The 11,793-nt window shown below is 50.5% G+C and overlaps 1 long non-coding RNA gene across 1 annotated transcript; it reads left to right on the top strand.

The window, feature by feature from the left end:
* The first annotated feature begins 5,939 nt into the window (after positions 1-5,939).
* LOC122172293 (uncharacterized) lies at positions 5,940-11,165 on the top strand. The gene is made up of 3 exons (XR_010594872.1): positions 5,940-6,181; positions 7,544-7,726; positions 9,519-11,165. It is a non-coding gene; the product is annotated as an uncharacterized LOC122172293 (long non-coding RNA).
* The last annotated feature ends 628 nt before the right edge of the window (positions 11,166-11,793 follow it).

The following is an 11,793-nucleotide window of genomic DNA, read 5'->3' as shown; positions in this document are numbered from 1 at the left end:
ACTAAAAATAAAAACAAAAATGAAAAAAAAAACAAGCACTTTATTGTATGTACCAGGTGAACTGATACAGCTCAATCGAAGTTTTCCTTTGTAACAACTGTTGATGCCAGAATTTTGTATTCTGTTTTGTAAGAATTTAATAAATGCGTTGAAACCTACCGGAGAATACTTGGCAGGTTTTTTTTCATATGTCTTGCAGTAGTGTCTAGGAGCCCCAGTCACGGATCAGGGCTCTGTACGTGTTGTGGAAAGACAGGACCATTATCGGTGCACTAAAACCTACGGCCCTGCAGGAGATTCTGGGGTTAGGTCTTGTCCCTCTGTGCATCCTCATCAGTGATGTGGAAGGGGGAATGACCCTTTAGTGAAATCTGCAGCAAACAAGCTCAAGTGGTCAGAGATTAGAATCACAGGTGGAAAAGTACAATGTCGCTAATACATCTCGAGGGAAACCACTCTGCAAAGCGGCCGAGGACTGGGGACGGAGAGGCAGAAGAGCTGAAAGAAACATTGGGGCTGCTAGACCCAGGTTTGCAACGTGGCAGTGGGGCGAGGTGATTTTTAGGGTGCAGATGCCAAAGGATCCCGGCTTGCAGCGGCAAGGTAATGATCCCTCTCGAAGGTGCTGGTGTCAAGCTGTAAACTGCCTACCCTTGCAGGGCAGGGCCTTTTCAGCACTGATTTGGCAGCTGAGCTCGAGGCAGGGTGCTGGTGCTCGCCTTGATACCCTCTGCCGTGGAGTGCCCAGCGTTGGCTGTCGACCCTCTCAGCTGGTAGCGCTTCTGCCTGCCCTGAAAATCTGACGGTTGAGTTGAGTGAGGTGACATGGCATCGATTAGGCCTGCAGCTGGTTGCTTCAGGCTGCAGCATTGGCTCTACTCCTGTTGAAGAGGTGAGTGTGCCCCACGTCGCCGTGCGACTCCGCATGCGGGAGCAGGGCCCGTCCCTGCACCAGTGTGCTTGGCTCTGGTGCGACCGCGCCTGGAGTGCTGCACTTAGCGCTGGGTGTCCGAGGCTGACGAGCGGGAGGGAGTTGAGACAAGTGCAGCAGAGAGGGTCGGGGGGCTGGAGGGACTGACTTAAGGGGTAAAGGTTAAAAGCGCTGAATACGCTTCGCATGGCTCAGAGGAGAGAAAGCTGCAGCTTAAGCTAAACTCTAAGGAGGGGGGAGAACTATTGCATTGGGTGCGGGGGGTGTCAGAGCAATTGGATGAAACTAAGCACAGGAAACTTCTGGCTGTTTCAGCAAAACCGTCCCTGCCACCTGTACTGGGCCGGCAGTCACCTCCTGTCGCTTTGGGCTTTTGGGTCTAAACTGCCTAAAATGTGGTCTAGGGGCTCAGCCCTGCCTTGGCCGGGGGAGTAATTGGCTGGTCTAACCCAGGGGTGGCCAACCTGTGGTTCCGGAGCCACACGCGGCTCTTCAGAAGTTTAATCTGCGGCTCCTTGTCTAGGCACCGACTCCGGGGCTGGAGCAACAGGCGCCGACTTTCCAATGTGGGGGGGAGAGGGGGAGACGCTCACTGCTCAACCCTTGGCTCTGCCACAGACCCTGCCCCCACCGCACCCCTTCCCGCCCCCTCCCCTGAGCCTGCCCTGCCCTCGCTCCTCTTCTTTTTCCCCCCCCCCCCCCCCCAGCCTCTGGAATCGGGAGGGAGGAGGAGGCACTGATGGGTGGGTGAGAAGCGTGGGGAGGGGGAGCTGATGGAAGGCTGCTGACGTATTACTGTGGCTCTTTGGCAATGAACATTGGTAAATTCTGGCTCCTTCTCGGGCTCAGGTTGGCCGCCCCTGTTCTAATCCGTCTTCTCCGTTTCCAACTGCTGTGATTCCATGATCCAAGTTTACATGGCCAATCTTGCTGGCCCCCGAGCTGGCAGGGACTGGGAGTGTGGTACTGGCTGCACGCTGGGCCCATGTGCAGCACCTTTCCTCACCTGCCTGGGCCAAAGGTAGAACAATGTTCTGGAGCCCTACAACGAGAATGGGGGGGGGACACACGTTCATGCAGGAAGCTTACGATGCCAGGGCATTCTTCCCTTGGCGTAAATGACGCCTATCGCAGCCTTTATTCAACCAGGCTTTATTACTGATGACCATTTCCAGCAGTGGAAGTGAGAGGGGGCCCCAGTATGTGTCGAATGGAGGGGCCTTGGGACTGAAATGGGGTGTCCCTTGCCTCCCTCTTAAAACATCCCTCATTGCATGTGCAACTGCCTCTCCTTGCTAAACAGTGTCCCCTGCTGGCCATTTCTGGCAACACTCAAGCATCCCAACTACAGCCCTGCGCGGATACAAAATTTGAATCTTCATCTGATCCCCGCTCCCCAGATTTGCAGGGCTCTATCCCCGGCCACCAGAAAGGGAGATAGTTGGGTGTGAATACCGCCATGTATCTAGCACTTTATATTGCCGTAGTGCTGTATGAGCGCCTCCCTCCCTTGCCACCGAGGTAGCTATTCTCAGTTCACAGATGGGGAAACTGAGGCACAGAGCGGTGGAGCAACTTGTACCCAAGTCTTCCCACACAGAAGCTGACGAAGTTCAGACAGGCGCTCTGGCTCGCTGCATGACTCTGCCAATTCCACAGAAGATTTTTAATGTGTGGCTGGTTTTGATGTGGTCAGAAAAAAGGAGCAAATTCCCTTTTGCAGGTGTGGGGTTAGGCCGTTATTAAAAATGGAAAAACCTTGCTGGGACCTTCCTACCTGCTGTGCTTTTGTCAGATAGGACAGAGACCAAAAAGCGCTGCCTGGGTTTGTGGGATTTTTTTTTTTTAAATGGCATGAAAATTCTGGGATACGGATGGCATTATGGGAGGAGAAAGTTGCAAGCTGGAGAGCCCTGGGCGAGGAGTTATCTCACAAAACATTGCAGAAATGTTCCAAAGGGCACTGCACTTTACGTGGCCACAAGCCCTCCTGGTGGGTAAGCGCGGTGCTAGTGCCAACAACTAAGCGTGCACGCACCTGAGCGACGTGCTGAGCTGTATGTCCACCTCACTTGTGTCAACGAAGGATTGTAAAGCAGACCAAGCCTTCGGTTGGAAGCTCTTCGGGGTAGGGGCTGTATTTTTGTTCTGCATTTGTGCAGTGCCTAGCACAAGGGGGGTCTGGTCCATAACAAATAATTGTTTAAGGGTAGGGTGACCAGACAGCAACTGTGAAAAAATGGGGTGGGGGGTAATAGGCACCTGTATAAGAAAAAAATGGTCCTGTCCCTATAAAAACAGGACATCTGGTCACCTTATTTAAGGGTGCTAATGTTTTTTTGCAGGAATGTTTTAAAAAAAAAAGTGCATTTTAAGTCTCCTGTGAAAAAACGTTTGGTTTTCAATTTCCGTGTTGTCAATTTAAAATGGTTACTGAAATGAATATTTTCCCCCAACATCTTCATTATGATCAAAACTTTTTTTTTAAAAACAGCTTTTTATTTTTAAAACCAGGCCCATTCTAGTTACGACTGTGTTCTGACATGGGGGGCTATCGGGCACCTTCCTCCGAAGCCTGTTTTACAGACAAGGAAGCAAAGGGGCAGAGGGTTAGTGACCCGCCCGAGGCACGAATGAGTTAGTGTCAGAGAAAGGAGTAGAAGCCATGGGCTTTTGAAAGCACGCAGTGCTGGGCTAACTCTGCTGCCGTTCGAATCAATGGGCATCGAAGATTTGTGTGGCTGCCTCGTTCTTCCCCTTTCAGAATCAAACTCTTTGTACGACCTTGGCAAGAGTGTCATGGATGTGGCCTGAAATGGCCCAATCACCTGTTCTCCTCTCCCTGCAAGGTTTGAATTTAGCAGCTGAGTCAAATTAACCCACTCAGGAGCATAACCGGAGAGAAGCGGCCGTGTTAGCACGTGCTTCCCCGTTTACCATTCAGTGATGCCACAGGCCAGGGAGATCAGCCATCAAGGTCATTTTAATGGCTCGAGACAGGTTCTCTTCCCACCTCTCGCATTTCTTCCCCCTCCATTTTGTCCTAAATGCATCTGCCACAGCTGCCTTTCTCCTCCAGTTGCTTTGGTCACACCATACCGTTTGCCCCTGTCCTTCTAACCCACTCTCCCTACAGATCCACTCGACTGCTCCCATGTTTCAGCTTCATGCCTTCCAGCCTGGTGTCCTCTACTGGGACGGTCTTCCAATTCTTGCCCACCGAGTTTCATCCTTTAAATCACTCCTTAAAATTCTCTACTCCCAGAAATCCTTCCTCCCTTAACCTCCTCCCCTACAACCTCTTCAGACTCTCCACACCATACATTCTTTATCTCAGCCAGATATCGGCCACGTTAAAGTCAATGGGAGGTTTGCTGTTGACTCATAGAATATTAGGGTTGGAAGAGACCTTAGGAGGTCATCCAGTCCAATCCCCTGCTCAAAGCAGGACCAACCCCAACTACATCATCCCAGTCAGGGCTTTGTCAAAGCGGGGCTTAAAAACCTCTAAGGATGGAGATTCCACCACCTCCCTAGGTAACCCATTCCAGTGCTTCACCACCCTCCTAGTGAAATAGTGTTTCCTAATATCCAACCTAGACCTCCCCCACTGCAACTTGAGACCATTGCTCCTTGTTCTGTCATCTGCCACCACTGAGAACAGCCGAGCTCCATCCTCTTTGGAACCCCCCTTCAGGTAGTTGAAGGCTGCTATCAAATCCCCCCTCACTCTTCTCTTCTGCAGACTAAATAAGCCCAGTTCCCTCAGCCTCTCCTCGTAAGTCATGTGCCCCAGACCCCTAATCATTTTTGTTGCCCTCCGCTGGACTCTCTACAATTTGTTCACATCCCTTCTGTAGTGGGGGGGAACAAAACTGGACGCAATACTCCAAGTGTGGCCTCACCAGCGCCGAATAGAGGGGAATAATCACTTCCCTCGATCTGCTGGCAATGCTCCTACTAATACAGCCCAATATACCATTGGCCTTCTTGGCAACAAGGGCACACTGCTGCCTCATATCCAGCTTCTCGTCCACTGTAATCCCCAGGTCCTTTTCTGCAGAACTGCTGCTTAGCCAGTCGGTCCCCAGCCTGTAGCGGTGCACGGGATTCTTCCTTCCTAAGGGCAGGACTCTGCACTTGTCCTTGTTGAACCTCACCAAATTTCTTTTGGCCCAATCCTCCCATTTGTCTAGGTCACTCTGGACCCTGTCCCTACCCTCCATTGTATCTACCTCTCCCCCAGCTTAGTGTCATCCGCAAACTTGCTGAGGGTGCAATTAACCCCATCATCCAGATCATTAATAAAGATGTTAGACAAAACCAGCCCCAGGACCGACCCTTGGGGCACTCCGCTTGATACCGGCTGCCAACTAGACATCGAGCCATTGTTCACTACCCGTTGAGCCCAACGACCTAGCCAGCTTTCTATCCACCTTATAGTCCATTCATCCAGCCCATACTTTTTTAACTTGCAGGCAAGAATACTGTGGGAGACCGTATCAAAAGCTTTGCTAAAGTCAAGACTCCAATGGCAGCAGGGCCACAGAGCTTAAATTGCAAGCTGTTGGGGAAATTCTCTTTCTTTCTTTCTTTCTCTTCCCCAAGCTTCCCCTTCCCCCACCTCCATGACTGCCCGGAACTTGGAAGCCAGTTCAAAGCACGAGCAGAGGAGGACAGGTCTGAAAATAGCCAGATGCACCATTAAAATAGCCCGAGCCATTCGACTTCTTTAGCATCACCTCAAAATAATCTCCCTCGACAGGGGGGAGCTATAAATAAGTGCGCAGCAATTTGCATAATAAACTGTTCCCCAGCAGGAATTGAGCAGAGCTCAGCCTTGTGTAGCACCTGATCTCCTCCCACGCTGGGGTGAGTTAGCGCAATGCAGATAACCGGCAGCGGCAGGGTTATTTATCATGGTAGCACTGGAGAATGTAACTGCAGGCCGGGTCAGTGGCAGGGCACGTGGTGTACAGTTACTTGCTAGATTGGGTGATCTTCGGGTGACACAACGGAACGTATCACAGCTCCCTGCTCTTCAGTTTAATCAGGTGCATGAGATCCGAATCCCACCCCAGTGTGTTGCCTTTCAGCAGATCCTGAGTGCCAACAGAGAGGAGGAGGAGGTCAGGCTTGGCCAAGTTGAAATAATTAACACGCCAGAGAGGAGACAGGTAGCTCTCTAGAACGGGAGGCCATTCCGTCTGCGTGCTCATCGCCTCTCACAAGCTACGTGTGGCCGTTTTGGTGAGTGCTTAGACAGGAGAGCTCCAAGGAATACCTGGGTACTCAAGCCAGTGGGGTTGCTGATCCAGCAAAAGGAGGACTGGGGGTGCTTTTGCCGCTGAAGGTGCTGCCTTTCTGTTGAGATGTGACACCAAGGTCTTGACCACTCGTGGTTATCAAAGATCCCACAGCATTCCCTGCCCCACAGCCACGGCCATATTCCAGCTCTAAGTTGTAGATTCTTCTTGTGTATTAAGCGTAGGCACCTAACTTTTAGGGGCCTAGAAAATCTCAGGAACAATACTGTGACCACAACACCTGAGTTAGACGCCTAGGCTTCTACACAATGCATGGGGAACGATGGGTGTTTATCTGCTAGCAATCCACGAACCAGGGGAAGGTAGGCTTTCAGCTGCCCAAGTTGCATGTGGGACCTGAAACAAAGCAACTTGGGGGTAGGCCCTCCCTTATAATCTTTAGCCTAGTGGCTAGGGTAATCACCCAGCGTGGGGGAGACCCTCGACTCAAGTCCCTCCTCCTCCAGGGAAGAGAGAGGATTTGAACAGCACTCTGTCACCTCTCAGGTGGGTGCTCTAACCCATATGGGATATTCAGCTGCGGGGCTCCCTCAATCGCGCCTCTTGAAGTTGTTCCACTTTAATTAAACAAGGGAAGATGGGAATAGTCATTGGGCCAGAGAGCTGATTAGAACGACCTTGCAGCTCAGAGGTTGGGGCTCTCCTCTAAGCGGTGGTAGAGCCTTGTTCAAATCCCATCTCCCCTTCCAGGAGGAAGGGGGACTGAAGTGGGGGTCTGCCACACCCGGGGTGAGTACCCTGATCACTAGGCTAAATTGCACGCCCCTCCCCCCCCGGTTGTTAAGTGTGAACTCACCTGAGGGGCCTGATCTTAGGTGCGCTCAGTAGGCACCTACCGGATCAGGTCTTGCGTGTGACTTAGTCTGGCCGAACCCCAGTCTTTCCTGATGTGTACGTTGTACGGGGGCTCAAGCAGGAGCCAGGTGCCTGCCATGCGCCTGCTCGGAGGAAAAAACTTCGGCACCAAGTGCGTTTAGGTACCTTTACGGTTTGGCGGCACCTGAGCAGGAGTTTTGTGGATCGCAAGAGGCACCTAATGACCTTTGTGGAGCCCACCCAGAGAAAATATAGCCAGGCCCTGCCCCAACACTCCTACAGTCTAAACAAGATTAGCGACAAGGGGCGGGGCTTTCAAAAGTGCCACAGGGAGTCAGGCACACATTGACAGTCAAAGGGTGGGAGGTGTCTAACACCCGCAGGTGCTTTTGAACACTGAGGCAGGAAAGGCTAGGAAGGCTGTTTATCATCATTGTTCACTTACATCCTGTGACTGTTTCTCCGGTAGATTGAACTGGATATGCTGGTTTTGGCATTCCTTCCTGTGGTGTTGGTGGCGGAGAATGGCTGTTGTGTTTCCACCCCAGAGGTGGCTGCACTTCAGTGCTGGAGAGAGAGACAAATGGCCATATAAGAGCTACAGATAACATTGACTCAAGAGTGATCACGGAGAAGAGGGGATGTGGAGAAGGTAAAGTGCAGTAGAATGATAGTGACCAATGTTCTGCAGTTTGCAGGCCTAGCTTGTCCTATCTCTGCTTTGCATTATGGCATAAATGTCACGTACCAGAAAATGGGTAAGCGTCACCATGTCGCTTGGACGGAATGTCAGACCTGCTAGTCTCGTTTAGCTCTGGCTTGGGGGCTCGGTATCAGAATATGGAGGCTTTCTCCTTGCTGGGTGACCAGAGTTGAACTTCAGTGCAACAGCGTGGGAGCATGTTCCAAAGATGTTAGTGTCAGATCGTTTGTTCGGCTGCTTGCGTGGAACGAGTTGGTGGTGATGGGGTGCGCGTGGAGCAATCTCCCATCCTTCTTTGGTGTGGTCCAGTCAGCCAACAGCACGTTCGCTGTGAGGTGAGATGGGATGGCCCGCTGGGCTCAGGAGATTCGGTGGCAGCTGGAGATGGGCAGTTGTGATAACCCCGCTGGAACTAGGCAGTTAGCTGGAGGGAGACAGAGAACATAAAGTACTCTGCTATTAGCAGGAGTGAGAGACAGGGAAGAGGCAAGCAGAAGTTAGCAGGGAGACAGGCATCGGGGTCCAGCAGGGCAGACTCAGGGGTGTGAAATGAGGGAAATAAAAGGGAGACTCCAAACGAAGAAGCCAGCAGTAGCAGGGGAGGAATGGGAAATGAACTGTGAAAAGATCAATGCCCTCCTGGTCCTTCTCTCTCACTTTGATCAATTGGAAGGGCTTGGCCTGTCCGCCTTTTGTTTATCGCTAATTATTTTTTGTTCTCCAATGAGTACATCCTTACATGAGATGAGGAGGGGGGACTTGGCTACGGGGACTTTAGGTGAGGTGGGGTGGAGAGTTGAGCTCACTATCTTGACTAACAAAAATCGGTTCATCCCAGCCCTAATGACAGGTTCAGTCCAGTTCCCGGCAGTGAGGTGTCCACATCACAAAATAAACACCCTTGGCTGACGGGCTCAGCGGGGAGGCCAAGGATGCAATGGGCCGGGGAGACTGAATCGCCTCCAGAGGTGGTTCCTCCCATGGCAGCCTTCACTACTGCTTGCTAGGCTACGCAAGGATCTTGGCTTTCCAGAGCGCTCAGTCATGCACCTTTCATTAGCATGACAGCCCAGATAAGGGTTGTCTTTAGGGTTAGGAACTGCCTTCCTCTCAGTTTCTCCCGAGTTTGAGTCTGGTCCCTCTTCTGATATGGTGGAGGATCATCTCCGGTAATGCTCCTCTCCCCACCTACTTTGATGTTGCATACCTAGTTGGGGCATCAGGCTGCTCTCCTACACTTGTTGTGCCTACAAGCTAAGTATTAGGGGCTGACTCACGGGGCAGCAAGGACAGGGTGGTGCCCTTTGGCCTAATTTGGCAAGTGTTTCCCCTGCTAGCGCAGTGTGGTTCTTGGTCCCCCTCTAACGGCCGGCGGAGGTGTATGTATCAAGCTCAGATCCCTTGGTTCAGGCAGTAGTTCCTGCTTTCGGATCCAAAGGGGCTGCGTTCAATCGCCACAAACGGCTCAGCTAGGGATGGCGTTTCATGTGTCTTAATAACAGTATTGAGCTACTAGGTGCGCTGGTGATGGCTGGGTTACAGACGATCTACATTAGGGACTTTCTGAGTTGGTTGGTGGTTTTTCTCAGAGCCCTGGAAAGCGACTCCATCTACTTCATTTAGCCGCCCTGCTATGCAACACGCTCCCGATGACTCGCTGTGCATGACTCGATCCCTCCTGCCCCGGCTCACTGAGCAGCTTGGGGAGAATGTACACGTATCCCTTCTCTTTTCCTGGCAGGTGTCTCTCTGACTCCGGAGGGTCCTCTGCGAATGGAGCTGCCAATAGGCGGTGAGTCATTTTGAACATGCCTGGATCCAGAAGGCATCATGTGGCTGATGATTCATGTGTCTCACCTGTTTGACGGTTTAAATAAACTCTTATTCCAAGGGCATGTCGCTGTGAGGGACACTGGATGTAGAATTGCATTTCTACTTGGCAACGTATATTTATTTCTAGTGGGGTGTTTCCATCATGTATTTTTATTACTCTCTAGGTATCTGTGTATATGAGCCACTGTACGGTAGTCATACGGCCAACTCAACCATCACCATACCAGGTCATTGCTGTAATCCCTATACTTAGGAGATCCATTAGTACCACAATCGCTGTGGAGTAGGGTTACCAGATGTCCCCATTTTATAGGGGCAGTCCCAATTTGGGGGGCTTTTTCTTATATGGGCACCTATTACCCCCGCACCCCCTGTCCCGATTTTTTACACTTGCTGTCTGGTCACCCTACGGTGGAGGGACAACTACTGTGTTTTCAATGGCACTTTCTGTACCTTCCTCTCATTCACATCTCTTGGAATAACTCACCCGTCCGTCATGCTGTATCCCTTATGGACAAGCACTGTATTCATCTATGAAAAGGAGCATTGGGTAGTGGTTGAGTTCGCTGTTGTGGCTTTAGGACACAAGTTTAGGTGGGGTAACATAGCTCTACTTTGGGTCCCTTTAGCTGCACACACCCTCATTAATCGAAGGCCCTTTGGAAGTCCCTTTAGTTCTCTGCCAAAAGTACCAGCACCTTTGCAATGGCTGCTTTGGAGCCATTATTATATAGTCTCGCCAACCCCAGAACGAAGGCTGAAATCACATCTCCACGGGTTATACTTGTGACCTTGCAGGCTATATGATTTTATAAAAATATGCTAATGCGTGAATATAATGTAACTGGAATATGCTTCATGCAAAAGGTCTCTTGTAAGGTATCATTACAAAGCTTATAATCTACTGTGTTCATCCTGTGTCTATAAATGTAGCGCTCTTGTATCTAAAACTGGAAATATGAAATATAACTCTGTGGGCCTATTGTAATTATGCAAAGTGCGGGCCATTAATGGTGGTTTGGAATCTTGATGGCTCCCATCAACCGGGACAATTGATTGTGGATGGCTCTGTTTGCAGGCAGACCTTCCTGTGAGTCAGGCTGGGAGGAATGAAGGCTTGGGGTCTTACAGTGACATGTGATCATGTTACCTGAACTGGAATCCATCTTTAACCTGGTGCTTTTCCAGTGAGGAGGGGTGGGAACCCAGAGGGACAAAGGATTCCCGCCTTATGCAAAAGATATATAAGTGGGTGGAACAGAACAAAGGGGAGAGCCATCATGAGGAATCCCCTAGCTACCACCTGAGCTGGAACAAGAGCTGTACCAGGGGAAAGGATTGTGCCCAGACTAGGAAGGTGTCCAGTCTGAGAAAAGAAACGTATTGAAACATCTCTAAGGGTGAGATTTTACCTGTATTCAGTTGTATTACTGTATTAGGTTTAGATTTGTGTGTTTTATTTTACTTGGTAATTCACTTTGTTCTGTCTATCACTACTTGGAACCACTTAAATCCTACTTTCTGTATTTAATAAAATCACTTTTTACTTATTAATTAACCCAGGGTATGTATTAATACCTGGGGGGAGGGGGAGGGGCAAAAAGCTGTGCATCTCTCTCTATCAGTGTTATAGAGGGTGAACAATTTATGAGTTTACCCTGTATAAGCTTTATACAGGGTAAAACGGATTTATTTGGGTTTAGACCCCACTGGGAGTTGGGCATCTGAGTGTTAAAGACAAGAACACTTCTGTGAGCTGTTTTCAGTTAAGTCTGCAGCTTTGGGGCGAGTAATTCAGACCCTGGGTCTGTGTTGGAGCAGACGGACGTGTCTGGCTCAGCAAGACAGGGTGCTGGGGTCCCGAGCTGGCAGGGAAAGCAGGGGCAGAGGTAGTCTTGGCACATCAGGTGGCAGCTCCCAAGGGGGGTTCTGTGATCCAGCCCGTCACAATACTACATATTGCAGTGGCTGAAGGCATGTTTATTTTTCTGTGATTTTATTTATCTTTTTTTCCTGAGTGGGGCAGAACCACCACAATGAACAAGGACTTGCGGGGACTCAGGACTCCTAGGTTCTATTTCTAGATCTGCCTGGGACTTGTGTGAGACTGGCGCAAGTCACTTTACCCGATCTCTCTCTACCTGGCTTCCCATCTGTGCCAGGTGGATGATAACCAGAGAAGA

This window comes from Chrysemys picta, chromosome 25, assembly GCF_011386835.1.
Source record: "Chrysemys picta bellii isolate R12L10 chromosome 25, ASM1138683v2, whole genome shotgun sequence".
Lineage (NCBI taxonomy): Eukaryota > Metazoa > Chordata > Testudines > Emydidae > Chrysemys > Chrysemys picta.
Note: the sequence above shows the minus strand (reverse complement) of the source record. Positions and strands in the feature narration are given on the sequence as shown.